Genomic DNA, 20,725 nt, shown 5'->3' on the forward strand with positions numbered 1-20,725 from the left:
CACTAGGGGGTCCTTTGCAGTAGTATAGCTCAGTGGATTAAGTGCCTGCTGCGGGGGTCTGTGCGCCCTCACTCAGGGGTTCACTTGCAGTACATAGCTCAGTGGATGGAGCGCCTGCTGCGGGGTTCTGGGCCCCCTCATCGCGGGTTCACTTGCAGTACATAGCTCAGTGTTCTGGGCGTTTGCTGCGGGGGGTTCCCTTGCAGTAGTACAGCTCAGTGGTCTGGGCGCCTGCTGGGTGGGTCTGCGCCCCCGCACTCGGGGGTCCCTTGCAGTACATAGCTCAGTGGTCTTTGCACCTGTAGGCTGCTGCGGTGGTCTGCGCCCCCTCACTCGGGGGTCCCTTGCAGTAGTACAGCACAGTGGTCAGGGCCCCTGCTGCGGAGCCTGCACCCCTCACTGGGGCGTTCTTGCAGTAATATAGCTCAGTGGTCTGAGCTCCTGCTGCGGGGGTCTGCGCCCCCTCACTTGGGGGTCCCTTGCAGTAGTACAGCTCAGTGGTCAGGGCCCCTGCTGCGGGGGTCTGCGCCCCCTCACTCGGGGGTCCCTTGCAGTAGTACAGCTCAGTGGTCTGGGCACCTGCTGCGGGGGTCTGCGCCCCCGCACTCGGGGGTCCCTTGCAGTAATATAGCTCAGTGGTCCGAGATCCTGCTGCGGGGTCTGCGCCCCTCACTCGGCGGTTCACTTGCAGTACATAGCTCAGTGTTCTAGGCGGTTGTGGCGGGGGTTTCCTTGCAGTAATATAGCTCAGTGGTCTGGGCGCCTGCTGCACAGGCTTTGGGGGAATCCGTTGGTTCTAATGTCCAGCTCTTTATCTGGCCGGCAGTAATAGACTCACGTTAAAATGCCGTTTGTGTGGCTCAGACTTTCATCCCCCGAGTCTGTAGGAAGCCCCCCCCCCCACCTTCCTATAGCCCCCTCCTCACAGGTGGCCCCTGAGATCCGCTGACTCCCTGTCACCCGAAGCAGGACCTGACACCTGACGGCGAGGTCACCTGAGCCCGGAGCTCTTCGCTCCTTCCTGACCTGTGGCGGGAGGCGGGGCAGGGCCAGGGAGGGCCTTCATGCTATCAGGGCGGGGTTGCCACAACAGCTCCTGGCACCAGAGCGGCTTGACGCTGAGCTCGGAAGGATGAGCAGCGACCCGACAGGCACAGTGACAGGTAAAGACGAGCCATAACGGCGGGAGGGGGGGCTATGGGAGGGACTAATGGGAGGGGCCCTATGAGGGGGCATCTGCAGGGGGCTTGTCTAGACCTGGGAGGGGCTGGGGGGTCGTCATGGGCGTTGAGGCAGTGTTCTCAAAAGCGCCTTAGGTGTTACGATAGTTCCAGTGGTATAGCGCACAGAGTGTCCTTTGAATGGCTTTGTAGCGCTGTAAGCTGCGCATGAGTATTGTAGTGCAGGGGGCATAGCGTATTATACCCTGGTCACAGTCACAAAGCGCATTGTAAGACTGGTAGGCGCTACACCATGGCATGGGAAGTGGTTTGCACAGTGTTGCACTTGTCATGCTGCGTCCGGTGCTATTTTGTTCCTGGATGTAGCGCCTAGCGGTGTGGAGATGTGGGTGGTAGGCGCGTGACTGGGTGATCCTGGGTCTCATGGCAGACTCGGGAATCCACATGGAAACCGGCCCTGGCAGAGGGCGGCAGACGAGTAAAATGAGGCCTGTGAGAGTCGGTGAGCAGTCTGCAAGAACAGCCTTTTAAAGACAGGGTGACAGGGTGACAGGGTGACCGGTCACTGCCGGACACAAACACCTCCGGAGCCAGGAAAGAACCTTCTAAACACAGGGTGACCTATCACTGCCAAACACAAACACCTCCGGAGCCAGGAAAGAACCTTCTAAGCACAGGGTGACCGGTCACTGCCGGACACAAACACCTCCGGAGCCAGGAAAGAACCTTCTAAACACAGGGTGACCGGTCACTGCCAAACACAAACACCTCCGGAGCCATGAAAGAGCCTTTTAAAGACAGAGTGACCGGTCACTGCCGGACACAAACACCTGAGCCAGGAACGAACCTTTTAAAGACAGGGTGACCGGTCACTGCCGGACAAAACACCTCCGGAGCCAGGAAAGAACCTTCTAAAGACAGGGTGACCAGCCACTACCGGACACAAACACGTCCGGAGCCAGGAAAGAACCTTCTAAAGACAGGGTGACCGGTCACTGCCGAACACAAACACCTCCCGAGACAGAAAAAAACCCCTTCTAAAGACAGGGTGACCGGTCACTGCCAGACACAAATACCTCCGGAGCCAGGAAAGAAACTGCTAAAGACAGGGTGACCGGTCACTGCCGGACACAAACACCTCCGGAGCAAGGAAAGAAACTGCTAAAGACAGGGTGACCGGTCACTGCCGAACACAAACACCTCCCAAACCAGGAAAGAACCTTCTAAAGACAGAGTGACCGGTCACTGCCGGACACAAACACCTCCGGAGCCAGGAAAGAACCTTCTAAAGACAGGGTGACCGGTCACTGCCGAACACAAACACCACCCAAACCAGGAAAGAACCTTCTAAAGACAGAGTGACCGGTCACTGCCAGACACAAACACCTCCGGAGCCAGGAAAGAACCTTCTAAAGACAGGGAGACCGGTCACTGCAGAAAACAAACACCTCCGGAGCCAGGAAAGAACCTTCTAAAGACAGGGTGACCAGTCACTGCCAGACACAAATACCTCCGGAGCCAGGAAAGAAACTTCTAAAGACAGGGTGACCGGTCACTACCGGACACAAACACCTCCCGATCCAGGAAAGAACCTTTTAAAGACAGAGTGACCGGTCACTGCCGGACAAAACACCTCCGGAGCCAGGAAAGAACCTTCTAAAGACAGGGTGACCAGTCACTGCCGGACACAAACACCTCCCGATCCAGGGAAAGAGCCTTGTAAGACAGGGTGACCAGTCACTACCGGACACAAACACCTCCGGAGCCAGGAAAGAACCTTCTAAAGACAGGGTGACCGGTCACTGCCGAACACAAACACCTCCGGAGCCAGGAAAGAACCTTCTAAAGACAGGGTGACCGGTCACTGCCGAACACAAACACCTCCGGAGCCAGGAAAGAACCTTCTAAAGACAGGGTGACCAATCACTGAAAGACACAAACACCTCCGGAGCCAGGGAAGAACCTTCTAAAGACAGGGTGACCGGTCACTGCCAAACACAAACACCTCCGGAGCCAGGAAAGAACCTTCTAAAGACAGAGTGACCGGTCACTGCCGAACACAAAACCCTCTCAAACCAGGAAAGAACCTTCTAAAGACAGAGTGACCGGTCACTGCCAGACACAAACACCTCCGGAGCCAGGAAAGAACCTTCTAAAGACAGGGTGACCGGTCACTGCAGAAAACAAACACCTCCGGAGCCAGGAAAGAACCTTCTAAAGACAGGGTGACCGGTCACTGCCAGACACAAACACCTCCGGAGCCAGGAAAGAACCGTCTAAAGACAGGGTGACCGGTCACTGCCGAAAACAAACACCTCCTGAGCCAGGAAAGAACCTTCTAAAGACAGGGTGAGCAGTCACTGCCGAACACAAACACCTCCCAAACCAGGAAAGAACCTTGTAAAGACAGAGTGACCGGTCACTGCCGGACACAAACACCTCTGGAGCCAGGAAAGAACCTTCTAAAGACAGGGTGACCGGTCACTGCCAGACACAAACACCTCTCGAGCCAGGAAAGAACCTTCTAAAGACAGGGTGACCGGTCACTGCCAGACACAAACACCTCTGGAGCAAGGAAAGAACCTTCTAAAGACAGGGTGACCGGTCACTGGAGAAAACAAACACCTCCTGAGCCAGGAAAGAACCTTCTAAAGACAGGGTGAGCAGTCACTGCCGAACACAAACACCTCCCAAACCAGGAAAGAACCTTGTAAAGACAGAGTGACCAGTCACTGCCGGACACAAACACCTCTGGAGCCAGGAAAGAACCTTCTAAAGACAGGGTGACCGGTCACTGCCAGACACAAACACCTCTGGAGCTAGGAAAAAACCTTCTAAAGACAGGGTGACTGGTCACTGCCAGACACAAACACCTTTGGAGCCAGGAAAGAACCTTCTAAACACAGGGTGACCGGTCACTGCCAAACACAAACACCTCCGGAGCCAGGAAAGAACCTTCTAAGCACAGGGTGACCGGTCACTGCCGGACACAAACACCTCCGGAGCCAGGAAAGAACCTTCTAAACACAGGGTGACCGGTCACTGCCAAACACAAACACCTCCGGAGCCATGAAAGAGCCTTTTAAAGACAGAGTGACCGGTCACTGCCGGACACAAACACCTGAGCCAGGAACGAACCTTTTAAAGACAGGGTGACCGGTCACTGCCGGACAAAACACCTCCGGAGCCAGGAAAGAACCTTCTAAAGACAGGGTGACCAGTCACTACCGGACACAAACACGTCCGGAGCCAGGAAAGAACCTTCTAAAGACAGGGTGACCGGTCACTGCCAGACACAAACACCTCCCGAGCCAGGAAAGAACCTTCTAAACACAGGGTGACCGGTCGCTGCCAAACACAAACACCTCCCGAGACAGGAAAAAAACCCCTTCTAAAGACAGGGTGACCGGTCACTACCGGACACAAACACCTCCCGATCCAGGAAAGAACCTTTTAAAGACAGAGTGACCGGTCACTGCCGGACACAAACACCTGAGCCAGGAACGAACCTTTTAAAGACAGGGTGACCGGTCACTGCCGGACAAAACACCTCCGGAGCCAGGAAAGAACCTTCTAAAGACAGGGTGACCAGTCACTACCGGACACAAACACGTCCGGAGCCAGGAAAGAACCTTCTAAAGACAGGGTGACCGGTCACTGCCAAACACAAACACCTCCCGAGACAGAAAAAAACCCCTTCTAAAGACAGGGTGACCGGTCACTGCCAGACACAAATACCTCCGGAGCCAGGAAAGAAACTGCTAAAGACAGGGTGACCGGTCACTGCCGGACACAAACACCTCCGGAGCAAGGAAAGAAACTGCTAAAGACAGGGTGACCGGTCACTGCCGAACACAAACACCTCCCAAACCAGGAAAGAACCTTCTAAAGACAGAGTGACCGGTCACTGCCGGACACAAACACCTCCGGAGCCAGGAAAGAACCTTCTAAAGACAGGGTGACCAGTCACTGCCGAACACAAACACCTCCCAAACCAGGAAAGAACCTTCTAAAGACAGAGTGACCGGTCACTGCCAGACACAAACACCTCCGGAGCCAGGAAAGAACCTTCTAAAGACAGGGTGACCGGTCACTGCAGAAAACAAACACCTCCGGAGCCAGGAAAGAACCTTCTAAAGACAGGGTGACCAGTCACTGCCAGACACAAATACCTCCGGAGCCAGGAAAGAAACTTCTAAAGACAGGGTGACCGGTCACTACCGGACACAAACACCTCCCGATCCAGGAAAGAACCTTTTAAAGACAGAGTGACCGGTCACTGCCGGACAAAACACCTCCGGAGCCAGGAAAGAACCTTCTAAAGACAGGGTGACCAGTCACTGCCGGACACAAACACCTCCCGATCCAGGGAAAGAGCCTTGTAAGACAGGGTGACCAGTCACTACCGGACACAAACACCTCCGGAGCCAGGAAAGAACCTTCTAAAGACAGGGTGACCGGTCACTGCCGAACACAAACACCTTGGAGCCAGGAAAGAACCTTCTAAAGACAGGGTGACCGGTCACTGCCGAACACAAACACCTCCGGAGCCAGGAAAGAACCTTCTAAAGACAGGGTGACCAATCACTGAAAGACACAAACACCTCCGGAGCCAGGGAAGAACCTTCTAAAGACAGAGTGACCGGTCACTGCCGGACACAAACACCTCCGGAGCCAGGAAAGAACCTTCTAAAGACAGGGTGACCGGTCACTGCCGAACACAAACACCTCTCAAACCAGGAAAGAACCTTCTAAAGACAGAGTGACCGGTCACTGCCAGACACAAACACCTCCGGAGCCAGGAAAGAACCTTCTAAAGACAGGGTGACCGGTCACTGCAGAAAACAAACACCTCCGGAGCCAGGAAAGAACCTTCTAAAGACAGGGTGACCGGTCCCTGCCAGACACAAACACCTCCGGAGCCAGGAAAGAACCGTCTAAAGACAGGGTGACCGGTCACTGCCGAAAACAAACACCTCCTGAGCCAGGAAAGAACCTTCTAAAGACAGGGTGAGCAGTCACTGCCGAACACAAACACCTCCCAAACCAGGAAAGAACCTTGTAAAGACAGAGTGACCGGTCACTGCCGGACACAAACACCTCTGTAGCCAGGAAAGAACCTTCTAAAGACAGGGTGACCGGTCACTGCCAGACACAAAACCTCTGGAGCAAGGAAAGAACCTTCTAAAGACAGGGTGACCGGTCACTGGAGAAAACAAACACCTCCTGAGCCAGGAAAGAACCTTCTAAAGACAGGGTGAGCAGTCACTGCCGAACACAAACACCTCCCAAACCAGGAAAGAACCTTGTAAAGACAGAGTGACCGGTCACTGCCGGACACAAACACCTCTGGAGCCAGGAAAGAACCTTCTAAAGACAGGGTGACCGGTCACTGCCAGACACAAACACCTCTGGAGCCAGGAAAAAACCTTCTAAAGACAGGGTGACCGGTCACTGCCAGACACAAACACCTTTGGAGCCAGGAAAGAACCTTCTAAAGACAGGGTGACCGGTCACTGCAGAAAACAAACACCTCCTGAGCCAGGAAAGAACATTCTAAAGACAGGGTGAGCAGTCACTGCCGAACACAAACACCTCCCAAACCAGGAAAGAACCTTGTAAAGACAGAGTGACCGGTCACTGCCGGACACAAACACCTCTGGAGCCAGGAAAGAACCTTCTAAAGACAGGGTGACCGGTCACTGCCAGACACAAACACCTCTGGAGCCAGGAAAGAACCTTCTAAAGACAGGGTGACCGGTCACGGCCAGACACAAACATCTCTGGAGCCAGGAAAGAACCTTCTAAAGACAGGGTGACCGGTCACTGCCAGACACAAACACCTCCCGAGCCAGGAAAGAACCTTCTAAAGACAGGGTGACCGGTCACTGCCAAACACAAACACCTCTGGAGCCAGGAAAGAACCTTCTAAAGACAGGGTGACCGGTCACTGCAGAAAACAAACACCTCTGGAGCCAGGAAAGAACCTTCTAAAGACCGGTCACTGCTGGACGCAAACACCTCCGGAGCCAGGAAAGAACCTTTTAAAGACCGGTCACTGCTGGACGCAAACACCTCCAGAGCCAGGAAGTACATTATGAGAAATCAGGGCTCTGGATCTGAGCAGGAAGTACACACTCCAAAGGCCAGAGGTCAAAGGGCATAAAACAAGCATTGGCATAGCCAATAGGTCTTGCCTTTGGGACCTTATAAGTGTTGAGCCAGAGCTATTGGCTTTGGCCATGTGTTTAAGCTATGTTGTGGACTCCCTTCTGAGGGACTTTCATTGCTTGGGAGAGTGGGGATGTAGGAGGGGCAATCACTTTCGTAGATCAACGAGAGGTAGAAAATGAGCAGGATAGGAAATCAGTTCTAAATAAACCTAAATGGGCTGCCTGTAGGGTGAGGAATGGGTCTTTTTTAGGGTAATGTGGCAGAAGCTGCCCAGTCAGCAATTTTTGGGCAAAAAGGTTATAATAGTGGAGTAGTGTTACCTCACGGGGGAGTCTCTGGATCCTGTAATACGGCGTGGAATTCTCAGCATGTAAACACCGGCTCCAAGCAAGGCTTGCGTCACGGGTTTAGATGTGGAAATCCGCGCAGTAACATTGATTTTGTAATGACCGAATGAGGTATTCCTCGGTTTCTGTATTATAGCAGCGTTGGGATTTGCAAAATCCCCATCTTACTACCATTTTGGTATTCACAGAAGGCAATTACTCATTTCGGTATTCACAGAAGTTAGGAGTCCTAACTTTACGACTCCTAAACTGAGAAAAATCCTAACGTTAAGAATTTCTGTATCCACAGAAGGCATTTAGGAGTCCTAAAGTTAGGAGTCCTAACTTCTGTGAATACCGAAATGATTGTGGGCCCGATTTACAGAACTAACTAAAGACAAAATCCTAAACTTACTACTTTTGGTATTCACAGAAGTTAGGATTTTGTCCTAAGCTTGTCTTAAGACAAACTTAAGACAGACTTAAGACAGACTTAAGTTAGGATTTTGTCTCAAGTTTGTCTTAAGTCTGTCTTAAGACAAACTTAAGACAAAATCCTAACTTCTGTGAATACCAAAATGGTAGTACGTTTAGGATTTTGTCTTAAGTTAGTTCTGTGAATCGGGCCCTGAAAGTCCTGATGCGGTACACATCAGTGGATGGTCAAGATGGAGGAAAGAGTGAACAGGTGACTGAGCGGCTGGGTTTCAAGGGAGGAGTTATCAGATCCCTAAGCCTTTAGGATAGTTCTCCTGTCTGAAGGCTGAGCATTTAAGTTTGGTGTCAACTGAGGGTGATGCAGCTGAGGCCTGGCCTGCACATTCTGTGTACCCTGCTACATATGCTGTCTAATGCCAAAGCTTCTATGTTCAGTTTTACTTGAAGGATAGCTCTGTCTATAGCAAACACATGTAAAATGTGTATAATTTGTGAGACAGCATGCTGTCTAAAGGCAAGTTTTGTGTCCTATGTGGGATGCTGTAGCCTGGACCTTGTGAAATGTGACCTAAACCTCACCTCTCTACAACCTGATGGATTAAATCAATAAGGTGTCCATGTGGGACCACGTCATCCAAGACACTATATCACAGCCGGGCATTTCCTCTATATATCAGGGCAGTTTGCCCTTTAGAATGATGAGTGCAAATGAAGCAAACGAGATTACAAACCGAGAATGCAATTGATTGTTAAGTATCAGCCCACAACTGGAACACGGTGCCTCGGATGGCCTGGGGTGGTGGATGGACCTTAGGTTAAACCTGGCTAACTTGAGAGATAGTTGCGCTATGAGCTGAAGTGAAAACCTCCCAGCCCAAATGGGAGGGCGAAGTCATATACTCAGGCAAGCATGAAACCTTCCTGCCGGCTGCCCGTTAAGTTTAGTTGGTATAATTCATTATATAAAAGACAACCTCAGGTGCAATCTGGCAGGAAGGCTTGTTTAGCTGTTTGCCCTCCATCGGTTTCACCCGGGCAGGAAGGCTTGTTCATCTGTCTGCCCTCCCTCGGTTTCACCCTGGCAGGAAGGCTTGTTCATCTGTCTGCCCTCCCTCGGTTTCATCCGGGCAGGAAGGCTTGTTTAGCTGTCTGCTCTCCCTCGGTTTCATCCGGGCAGGAAGGCTTGTTTAGCTGTCTGCTCTCCCTCGGTTTCACTTTGGCAGGAAGGCATGTTTAGCTGTCTGCCCTCCCTCGGTTTCACCCGGGCAGGAAGGCTTGTTTAGCTGTCTGCTCTCCCTCGGTTTCACCCTGGCAGGAAGGCTTGTTTAGCTGTCTGCCCTCCCTCGGTTTCACCAGGGCAGGAAGGCTCGTTTAGCTGTCTGCCCTCCCTCAGTTTCACCCGGGCAGGAAGGCTTCTTCAGCTGTCTGCCCTCCCTCGGTTTCACCCGGGCAGGAAGGCTTGTTTAGCTGTCTTCCTCTCCCTCAGTTTCACCCGGGTAGGAAGGCTTGTTTAGCTGTCTGCCCTCCCTTGGTTTCACCCGGGCAGGAAGGCTTGTTTAGCTGTCTGCCCTCCCTCGGTTTCACCCTGGCAGGAAGGCCTGTTTAGCTGTCTGCCCTCCCTCGGTTTCACCCGGGCAGGAAGGCTTGTTTAGCTGTCTGCCCTCCCTCGGTTTCACCCTGGCAGGAAGGCTTGTTTAGCTGTCTGCCCTCCCTCAGTTTCACCCTGGCAGGAAGACTTGTTCATCTGTCTGCCCTCCCTAGGTTTCACCCTGGCAGGAAGGCTTGTTTAGCTGTCTGCCCTCCCTCGGTTTCACCCGGGCAGGAAGACTTGTTCATCTGTCTGCCCTCCCTCGGTTTCACCCGGGCAGGAAGGCTCGTTTAGCTGTCTGCCCTCCTTTGATTTCACCCGGGCAGGAAGACTTGTTTAGCTGTCTGCCCTCCATCGGTTTCACCTGGGCAGGAAGGCTTGTTTAGCTATCTGCCCTGCTTTGATTTCACCCTGGCAAGAAGGCTTGTTTAGCTGTCTGCCCTCCATCGGTTTCACCCGGGCAGGAAGGCGTGTTCAGCTGTCTGCCCTCCCTTGGTTTCACCCTGGCAGGAAGGCTTGTTTAGCTGTCTGCCTCTCCCTCGGTTTCACTTTGGCAGGAAGGCTTGTTTAGCTGTCTGCCCTCCCTCGGTTTCACCCTGGCAGGAAGGCTTGTTTAGCTGTCTGCCCTCCTTTGATTTCACCCTGGCAAGAAGGCTTGTTTAGCTGTCTGCCCTCCATCGGTTTCACCTGGGCAGGAAGGCTTGTTTAGCTGTTTTCCCTCCCTCAGTTTCATCCTGGCAGGAAGGCTTATTCAGCTGTCTTCCCTCCCTTTCTTTCACCCGGGCAGGAAGGCTTGTTTAGCTGTCTGCCCTCCCTCGGTTTCACCCGGGCAGGAAGGCTTGTTTAACTGTCTGCCCTCCCTCGGTTTCACCCGGGCAGGAAGGCTTGTTTAGCTGTTTTCCCTCCCTCTGTTTCATCCGGGCAGGAAGGCTTATTCAGCTGTCTTCCCTCCCTTTCTTTCACCCGGGCAGGAAGGCTTGTTTAGCTGTCTGCCCTCCCTCGGTTTCACCCCGGCAGGAAGGCTTGTTTAACTGTCTGCCCTCCCTCGGTTTCACCCGGGCAGGAAGGCTTGTTTAGCTGTCTGCCCTCCCTTGGTTTCACCCGGGCAGGAAGGCTTGTTTAGCAGTCTGCCATTTCTCAGTTTCACAGCATAGGAGATTCCCTCCCTTCCACTTCTGCTGAAGCAGTTCAAGTTTCAGAATTAAGCATCAACAATGCATTTTTTTTACAAAATGAACAGAACTGTGTTTTTAAAATTGAAAACTTAAGCTCAGCTCCCCATACTCTGACCACTGCTATAGGCCCATATCTCACCTACTTCTACGAGGCCAATTTTTTGAGTAGAGGTCGCGAGCCACTAAAGGCTCGAGCCAGGCTCGAGCCTGAAGAGAAGCCGGGCTCTGGCTCAGCTCGAAGTTCTGTGGGAACCTGGAGCCTATGACAAGCCGAGCTTTCATGTCACTTCTGCATGGCTGCCTCCCTCCCTCTATGGGTAGATGTGGCCTTGTGGTCAGAGCTGCTGACTGTGGTAGTGGTGAACAGGTTTGAGTCTGCGCTTCAGTTCAACATCCTGTGATTCTGAGCAAATCTGTTCATCTTTCCTCACCTCTAAACAATGATTGTGACCTTGTGTGATGTAAGTGGTGCTCATGTGAAGTGCACTGTAACATTCATAAAAATAATGATGAGGAGTCCTTGGGTTGGTGGGCCCAGATGTGGGTTTAATCTTGGAATCAAAGGTTGACGTACAGGATACAAGCAGGAATGTAATTCAGTAAAAGCCCCAGTTAAGGCCCCACCGGGAGCAGCTGCCCTGCTGCTCAGCCTAAGATGCAACTGTCAATCATCTCAAGCATATACAAAAAGAACTCTAGGTGACATCATCGATGTAGGCTGAGCAGCTTAGAACAAACACTAAAAATGGACAGAGAGGGAGGAAAAGCAGGATGTAGCACGCAACCATGCCTTCAGGTCAAGATCGCAATATAAAACAAGCACTGGCGTTGCCAATAGGTCTCGCAGTAGGAAAGTTGGAGCTATTAAAATTGCAAATAACAATGCCTTTTATTTTTGTTTACATTTTAAAAACATAAAGGGCTTTGTAATTTACAAAACCAATAGCTCCAACTTTCCTACTGCGAGACCTATTGGCAACGCCAGTGCTTGTTTAAAGTATGTGCTAACTCATTTGCACTTCAGGGTTGAACATGGAGCCAGGAGGCCTAGCTTCATTGGATTTTAGTGTAGTTTACATGGATGTGCTGAATAGTCCCTTTCAGTTTTGATTAGTGTTGGGCACCTGCTCTGGCATGTGACTGCTGCATGCAGATGCTGTAGGCCCGCTGTTGCTGTGCTGTTCAATGGTGGTTGTACTCGTGATCATCATGGACTTTTTGCGGTTCTGTATTGGTGGAGCCCCAACTGCACTCGTTCACTTCTCATGGAGTCTGTACTGCAGACAGCACGAAGGCAGAGCAGTCCATGAGTCGCAGTTGAGTTTCCCCCAGGGCGGATGTCTCACAGGGAGGTGCCAAGACCGGGAGAATTCAATGCTTGCACGGGTGGAGGAGTTGCATAACTAAAGGTCATGCTATTTCTGAACTGAGGTGATGACGCACATCTTCGATTTGACGGGTTTTCACATTCTCCACCATAAAATCAGATTGAGAAATGTTGCAAAAAAAGTGTGGTCTTATTCCAAAAGCTGTTGTCACATTAAGGGCGCATTGCAACTGGAAAAAAAGCCATAATTAGTGCATGTGTAAAGTTCTTACCGTTCATGAACTGTTACTAATGCAGGCTTCCTTGCACCTGTAAAATGTACGCACAACGGGCCTATTGCTAAAATTCTGTATTACCAACCCTTGAATTTCCAAGAGTAAATCACTTTATTGAAAGAGCTTTGAAAGACGCACAGTATGCAAAGAGGATGCGATTTCAAGCTCTCCGTGATTTTACAGAAGTGGGTGCTCCAAAGTGGGGTGAGCGAGTAAATTCCTTGCAAAACGGGGAGCTCCTCTTCACAACTTTAACTGTATCAAAACGCACCAATAAAGAAACGACATGTTGAACAAGTCAGAGTGATACTTATCTCTGAAGAGGGAATATAATGCGGGAGGGGGTGCAGGAGCTCCGCCAGAATACAGGCAAAGGAACGTCTGCTTCCCTCACTCCGAAGGGGTGTGGAGGAGGGGGAGGGGGTGGGGAATGAGAGGAGGGAGAGCAAGCGAAGGGAGAGGTGGGGGTTGTAGGGAGAGAGAACAGAAAAAACGGTAAGGCGAGAGAACGTGAAGGGGGATATGGGAGAAGAAAGGACGAGGTAGAAGAGAGACAGGCGAGAGTGCTAAAAACTGGAGAAAAGGAGCGAGGATAGAAGAAGAAAGTAAAGATGAAAGGTGATTGGAGAAGCCGGGAAACTGAAAGTACGGCAGGCCTGCGGCCGGCCATGAATAATTAGGGAAACTGAAAGTACGGCCGGCCTGCGGCCGGCCAGCGTCGTCCTAGGATGACATCGGGCGTCTTCTGAATCAAACTTACCTTTTTTTTTTAAATATATGCGCGAGTTCCTTATTGGCCTGAAGGTCAATTAAATAAATGTGAGGATGGTAAAGTTAAAATGCACATAATGATTAAAAGTGAACACACGGTTTTCTCCCAGGCAGAAGCGTGTGTGTTTTTAGTGGCTTGTTTATCAATGCGACTTGACTTTTTTGACCGGTGAGTCACTTGGAAACTTACGGGTTTTAACGCTTTTCCCAAGCTATATTTTATACAGTGGTATAAGCTGATGTTGCTGTAAAGTTGGAAAGTAGACAGTGCAAGGGTAGCGTGCGTATTTAGTTTGAATGTTTGAAAAATACGGAGTCCTTTGCTCTCAAAAAGCTACAGGTTTTATTTTTTTTTAGATGAACAGAAGGAGACGGCGAGGTCGAGGGGTGCGTTATCCAGCCCCGTTCATTTTGTGAACTTTTCTGCCAGTCGGCATCAGTGCAGGTCCAGTGTATGGAAAACAGCAGATTACAAAGTGCCTGCAAAGTGAAGTGTCACACCATGGGGAGGGGGTGGGGGGAGGGCATGCACGCGCAGGGACCCCAAATTCTGAATGTGGAGTGTTTTCTTTACACAGGTGCGAAACTTCTAGGGGAGCTAGGTGTGCGACCCTGATTCTGAAACAACTTTTAAACGTGGTGCCATCACCGTGAACACAATTTATTATATTTGGGTCATTTTGTCAGGAAGTACATGCATAACTGAGAGAAGCATTGAAGAAAAAAAAATGCAATTTAAGGTGAGCAGTTTAAAACAAATCTGTGGTAATGAAATTACAGAAAGACAAAGGCACAGTTTGTAGCAGCAATGTGTTTTTAAGATAACATGGTGGCATTTTTTTCTGGTAAGAAACATTAAATAGATAATTAAATTAATGTAAACTTTACAGTCTAACATATCAAGCATGCCAGTGCGAAGAGAGAGAGCACATTTGAGACCGCGGATTAAGTGAAAAGGAGAACAAGTCATTGTTGTTTGAAGGGTGGCGCATTCTGAGCAGATGGTAGAAAGTTCTAGAAATGCCACATCAGCTACGTGTAAACGTGTATAAATAAACCAGTCTTACAACTTCTAAAAAGTTACGAGTCCCAGCGATGCTAACTGACCAGGCAGGTGTTTAAAGCCTGATTTATTTTGGGCGATTGTGTTTGTTGAAAATGGAGATATCGTTATAAAACAAATGGCGTTTCTCGCCTCGTTATGTTTATTTCTCAGTCCCGTGATTTAAATATGTTTGCTTTATTAAAGGCGCATTTTTACTAAACTACTACACAGGTATTAAAGATATTGCTTTTTTTTGTACAAATGTTTTAGAGCGGAGACTTCAAATTTAACAACGCACAGAGACAAAGTGAAATAATGCGTGAGAAGGGGAGGGGGTATGGCAAAGAAGCACCGACAGAGCAACACGGAGAAGGGAGTAAAGAAGCACCCAGTGAGACGTAGTAAAGCGTACGGCAACAAGGAGATGACTAAGCAGCATGGAAGGGGTAGAGAGGCACACAGCGAGTAAGCAAAACGAAAACTGAGAGAAGGTTTGGCGGTGAGCCAACACGTACCTGATAATGCAATTAGGGGAGGAGAAGCCGCAGAGCGCACGCTGGGCGAAGCCCTTTGATGTGCTATGCGGCCGTGAATGCGCGTGCTTGTTTGGTCACGTGATTCACGTGAACTCTAAGAAAACCGCAGCGCAAGAAGCCCTTGGTTTGATGAGGATTTCGAGCACTTGAATTCTCGCTCCCTCAATGCGCTTGCGCGCATTGTAGGTCGCGAGACCTGAAAACCAGCAGAAAGAGGTAAGAGCAGAGCCTCAACATAAGGAAAGACAAATCAATACTCCCACAACATAGAAGAGGGACTGTGTACTCAGAAATGCCGTGATTAAAGGAAGGGGGAACACTCAAGGGTGTTAAAACAGCCCTCACACACAGCGAACTGTGTCATGCTTCATCATAGGGCTGCTAACACACCTCCGCGCAAGCCAACGCTGGAGGTGGAGCATTTCTGAGTACACAGTCCCTCTTCTTTGTTGTGGGAATATAGTTTTTGCAGGAGGTTGAAGTGGGACGTTAATTCCTCCTACCTCTTACTTTCTGTGTGAGTTAAGACAAATCAATACCCATTGACTGACAGATCAGTCCAAAGTGAAACCAACAAATCTGGATACATCACAGATTCCCAGGATACACTTAGTGATCTGAGGCAAATATTTTCTTTCAAGGACTTCATTTTTTATTTTTATAACGTTATCATATTTTAGGTGATGCTTGTTCCATGATTTATACATCAAACATTGTCCGGGCTCGGCTTGTCCACAGGCTCTATGATGCTCGCTAGAGCTTTGGCTACGGTCTGGCTCGGTGTCTGCACAGGCTCTACCATCAAAGACACACCCTTGGCTCGGTTCTAGCTCGGCTCATGGACAGGTTCTGCGATCCAAGCCAGGCCCTAGACTCGGGTCTGGCTCGGTGTCTGCACAGGCTCTACCATCAAAGACAGACCCTTGGCTTGGTTCTAGCTTGGCTCATGCACAGGCTCTAGGATCCAAGCCAGGCTCTAGACTCGGGTCTTGCTCGATTTGTGCACAGGCTCTACCATCAAAGCCACACCCTTGGCTCGGTTCTAGCGCAGTACCTGCACAGGCTCTATGATCCAAGCCAGGCCCTAGACTCGGGTCTGGCTCGATTTGTGCACAGGCTCTACCATCAAAGCCACGCCCTTGGCTCAGTTCTGGCTCCATTTTGGCTCCACTCGTGCAGAGACTCTACAGTCCAAGCAACGTCCTTAGCTCGGTTCTGGCTCGGCTGTTGCACAGACTCTACGATCCAAGCCGCTCCCATGGCTCGGTTCAGGCTCGGGTCCTGCACAGGGTCTACGATCCATGCCAGGCCCTTGACTCGGTTGTGCAAAAACAACAATTGATGGACAGAATGCAGAACAATGTCATACATTCACCCCAGTATAGAGATCTGGGCCTAAATCCATCGTTTTTTGCACTCCACACCACCCCAGTTCAAACATGGCTATATGCAAATCAGCCATGAACCTGTGCCTGGGAACAGTCCAGCCCGAACTGCCAAGCCATGTCTTTCCTGGACCGGAATCAATCATCCTAGGACCGGTTTCTGGCTATCAGCCTTCATCAGCCAGGATAGCTTGACTCCAGTGGTGTGGAGAGCATGGGACTCAAGTCTGAGCATACTCAGCCCACTCGGGGTAACAAATGCAAAAACAACAATTGAAGGACAGAATGCAGAACAATGTCATACATTCACCCCAGTACAGAGATCTGGGCCTAAATCCATCGATTTTTGCACTCCACACCACCCCAGTTCAGACATGGCCATATGCAAATCAGTCTGACCCTGTGCCTCATGGGAACAGTCCAGCCCGAACTGCCAAGCCATGTCTTTCTGGTTGTAGCTCGGCTCCTGGACAGGGTCTACCATGAAACCCACACCCGTGGCTTGGTTCTGGCTCTGCTCATGCACAGGCGCTACGATCCAAGACAGGCCCTTTACTCGGTTCTGACTCGGCTCGTGCAGAGACTCTACAATCCAAGCCAGGCCCTTGGGTCGGTTCTGGCTCGGCTCATGCACAGGTTCTACGATCGAGACTAGGTCCTTGGCTTGATTCTGGCTTGGCTCGTCCACAGGCTCTACGATCCAGGCGTGGCCCTTGGCTCCGTTCTGGCTCGGCTTGTGCACAGGCACGATCAGGCCCTTGGCTCGGTTCTGCCTCTGCTCGTACAGAGACTCTACGATCCAAGCCAGGCCTTGGGCTCGGTTCTGGCTCGGCTCATGCACAGGTTCTACGATGGAGACTAGGTCCTTGGCTTGATTCTGGCTTGGCTCGTCCACAGACTCTACGATCCAAGCCAGGCCTTGGGCTCGGTTCTGGCTCCGCTTGTGCAAAGACTCTACGATCCAAGCCAGCCCATGGCTCGTTTCTGGCTCGGCTCCTGCACAGGCTCTAAGATCCATGCTAGACCTTTGGCATTGTTCTGGCTCCGCTCGTGCCCAGGCTCTGCAATCCAAGGGCCCGATTCACAGAACTAACTTAAGACAGAATCCTAAACTTACTACCATTTACTCATTTTGGTTTTCACAGAAGGCACTTACTCATTTTGGTATTCACAGAAGGCACTTACTCATTTTGCTATTCACAAAAGGCACTTACTCATCAATGACTAAATGCATTCTGTGAATACCAAAATGGTAGTAAGTTTAGGATTTTGTCTTAAGTCAGTTTTGTGAATCAGGCCCGAAGCCATTCCTTGTGGCTCGGTTCTAGCTCCACTTGTGCACAGGCTCTATGATCCATGCCAGGCCTTTGGCTCAGTTCTGGCTCGGCTCGTGCATAGGCTCTACAATATAGGCCACGCCCTTGGCTCAGTTCTGGCTCGGCTCGTGCATAGGCTCTACAATCCAAGCCACGCCCTTGGCTCGGTTCTGGCTTGACTCGTGAACAGGCTCTACGATCCAAGCTAGACCTTTGGCTCGGTTCTGACGCGGCTTGTGCACAGGCTCTACCATCAAAGCCATGCCCTTGGTTCGGCTCATGCACAGGCTCTATGATACAAGCCAGGCCCATGGCTCTGTTCTAGCTTGGCTCATGCACATGCACAGGTTCTACGATCCATGCCAGGCATTGGCTCGGTTCTGGCTCGGCTCGTGCACAGGTTCTACGATCTAGTCCAGGTCCTTGGCTCGGTTCTGGCTCGGCTCATGCACATGCTCTATGATCCAAGCCAGGCCCTTGGCTCTGTTCTAGCTTGGCTCATGCACATGCACAGGTTCTACGATCCATGCCAGGCATTGGCTCGGTTCTGGCTCGGCTCGTGCACAGGTTCTACGATCTAGGCCAGGCCCTTGGCTCAGTTTTGGCTCAGCTCATGCACATGCTCTATGATCCAAGCCAGGCCCTTGGCTCGGTTCTGGCTCCACTTGTGCATCGACTCTATGATCCAAGCCAGGCCCTTTGCTCAGTTCTAGCTTGACTCGTGCACAGGCTCTACGATACAGGCCAGGCCCTTGCCTCGGTTCTGGCTCCGCTTATGCACAGACTCTACGATACAGGCGTGGCCCTTGGCTCGGTTCTGATTCAGCTTGTGCACAGGCACAATGATCCAGGCCAGGCCCTTGGCTCGATTCTGTCTTGGCTCGTATACATGCTATATGATCTAAGGCACACCCTTGGCTTGGTTCTGACTCGGCTCGTGCACAGGCTCTACGATCCAAGCTAGACCTCTGGCTCGGTTCTGGCTTTGCTCATGCACAGGCGCTACGATCCAAGCCAGGCCCTTGACTCGGTTCTGACTCGGCTCGTGCAGAGACTCTACAATCCAAGCCAGGCCCTTGGCTCAGTTCTGGCTCGGCTCATGCACAGGCTCTACGATCGAGACTAGGTCCTTGGCTTGATTCCGGCTTGGCTCGTCCACAGGCTCTACGATCCAGGCGTGGCCCTTGGCTCAGTTCTGGCTCGGCTTGTGCACAGGCACGATCATCCAGGCCAGGCCCTTGGCTCGGTTCTGCCTCTGCTCGTACAGAGACTCTACGATCCAAGCCAGGCCTTGGGTTCGGTTCTGGCTCCGCTTGTGCAAAGACTCTACGATCCAAGCCAGGCCCTTGGCTCGTTTCTGGATCGGCTCCTTCACAGGCTCTAAGATCCGTGCTAGACCTTTGGCATTGTTCTCGTGCACATGCTCTGCAATCCAAGGGCCCGATTCACAGAACTAACTTAAGACAGAATCCTAAACGTACTACCATTTACTCATTTTGGTTTTCACAGAAGGCACTTACTCATTTTGGTATTCACAGAAGGCACTTACTCATTTTGCTATTCACAAAAAGCACTTACTCATCAATGACTAAATACATTCTGTGAATACCAAAATGGTAGTAAGTTTAGGATGTTGTCTTAAGTCAGTTTTGTGAATCGGGCCCCAAGCCATTCCTTGTGGCTCTGTTCTAGCTCCACTTGTGCACAGGTTCTATGATCCAGGCCAGGTACTTGGCTCAGTTCTGGCTCGGCTCATGCACAGGCTCTACGATCCAAGCCAGGCCCTTGGCTCGGTTCTGGCTCGGTTCATGCACATGCTCTATGATCCAAGCCACCTCCTTGGCTTGGTTCTGGCTCGGCTCGTGCATAGGCTCTACAATATAGGCCAGGCCCTTGGATCGGTTCTGGCTCGACTCGTGAACAGGCTCTACGATCCAGGTCAGGCCCTTGGCTAGGTTCTGGCTTGGCTCGTGCACAGGCTCTACGATCCAAGCTAGACCTTTGGCTCGGTTCTGACTCGGCTCATGCACAGACTCTACGATCCAGACCAGGCCCTTGGCTCGGTTCTGGCTTGCCTGGTGCACCGGCTCTATGATCCAGGCCAGGTCCTTGGCTAGGTTCTGGCTTGTGCCACGACCTTGGCTCAGTTCTGGCTCGGCTGGTGCACAATCTCTACGATCCAGCCCAGGCTCTTGGCTTGGTTCTGGATCGGCTCATTCACAGGCTCTATCATCTAAGCAAGGCCCTTGGCTCGGTTCTGGCTTGGCTAGTGCACAGGCTCAACAATCAAAGCCACACCGTTGGCTCGGTTCTGCCTCTGCTCGTGCAGAGACTCTATGATCCAAACCAGGCCCTTGGCTCGGTTCTGGCTCGGCTTGTACACAGGCACGATGATCCAGGCCAGGCCCTTGGCTCGGTTCTGCCTCCGCTCGTGCAGAGACTCTACGATCCAAACCAGGCCCTTGGCTCGGTTCTGGCTCGGCTCCTGCACAGGCTCTAAGATCCGTGCTAGACCTTTGGCATTGTTCTCGTACACATGCTCTGCAATCCAAGGGCCTGATTCACAGAACGAACTCAAGACAAAATCCTAAACTTACCACCATTTACTCATTTTGCTATTCACAGAAGGCACTTACTCATTTTGCTATTCACAAAAGGCAATTATTCATCAATGAGTAAGTGCCTCTGTGAATACCGAAATGAGTAAGTGCCTCTGTGAATACCAAAATGGTAGTAAGTTTAGGATTTTGTCTCAAGTTAGTTCTGTGAATCGGGCCCCAAGCCATGCCCTGTGGCTCGGTTCTAGCTCCACTTGTGCACAGGCTCTACGATCCAATCCACGCCCCTTAGCTCAGTTCTGGCTCGGCTCGTGCACAGCTCTACGATCCAGGCCAGACCCTTGGCTTGGTCCTGGCTCGGCTCTCCCTGTTAATTTGTTGGCTCGCCCATCTGATATTTTGAGCAGGGGTTTACCCCACAAGCAGCTTTTGTGCTTCTACATACAGACAAGCCCAGTCATAGACCAAACCCAAGCCACACAAGAGTGAGAAGGAAATGATTGCCAGCTGGAATCAGCTCCATACCCCCCCCCCCCCCCCCCTCTTGCGACCCCAGTACTTTTCTTAGATCTCAGAGATCCCTGTTCTTTCTTGTTGAATGAGGAGGCATCATCCAACCTTCCTGAACTT

The 20,725-nt window shown here is 51.3% G+C and overlaps 1 long non-coding RNA gene across 1 annotated transcript in view; it reads left to right on the forward strand.

The window, feature by feature from the left end:
• The first annotated feature begins 948 nt into the window (after positions 1 to 948).
• Positions 949 to 20,725, forward strand: part of LOC147689475 (uncharacterized) — a 101,194-nt gene continuing 81,417 nt past the window's right edge. Inside the window, exon 1 of the long non-coding RNA XR_015300731.1 lies at positions 949 to 1,163. This is a non-coding gene — a long non-coding RNA (uncharacterized LOC147689475). The remainder of the gene's footprint in view (positions 1,164 to 20,725) is intronic.

Source organism: Lissotriton vulgaris, chromosome 10 (genome assembly GCF_964263255.1).
Source record: "Lissotriton vulgaris chromosome 10, aLisVul1.2, whole genome shotgun sequence".
Taxonomy (NCBI): domain Eukaryota; kingdom Metazoa; phylum Chordata; class Amphibia; order Caudata; family Salamandridae; genus Lissotriton; species Lissotriton vulgaris.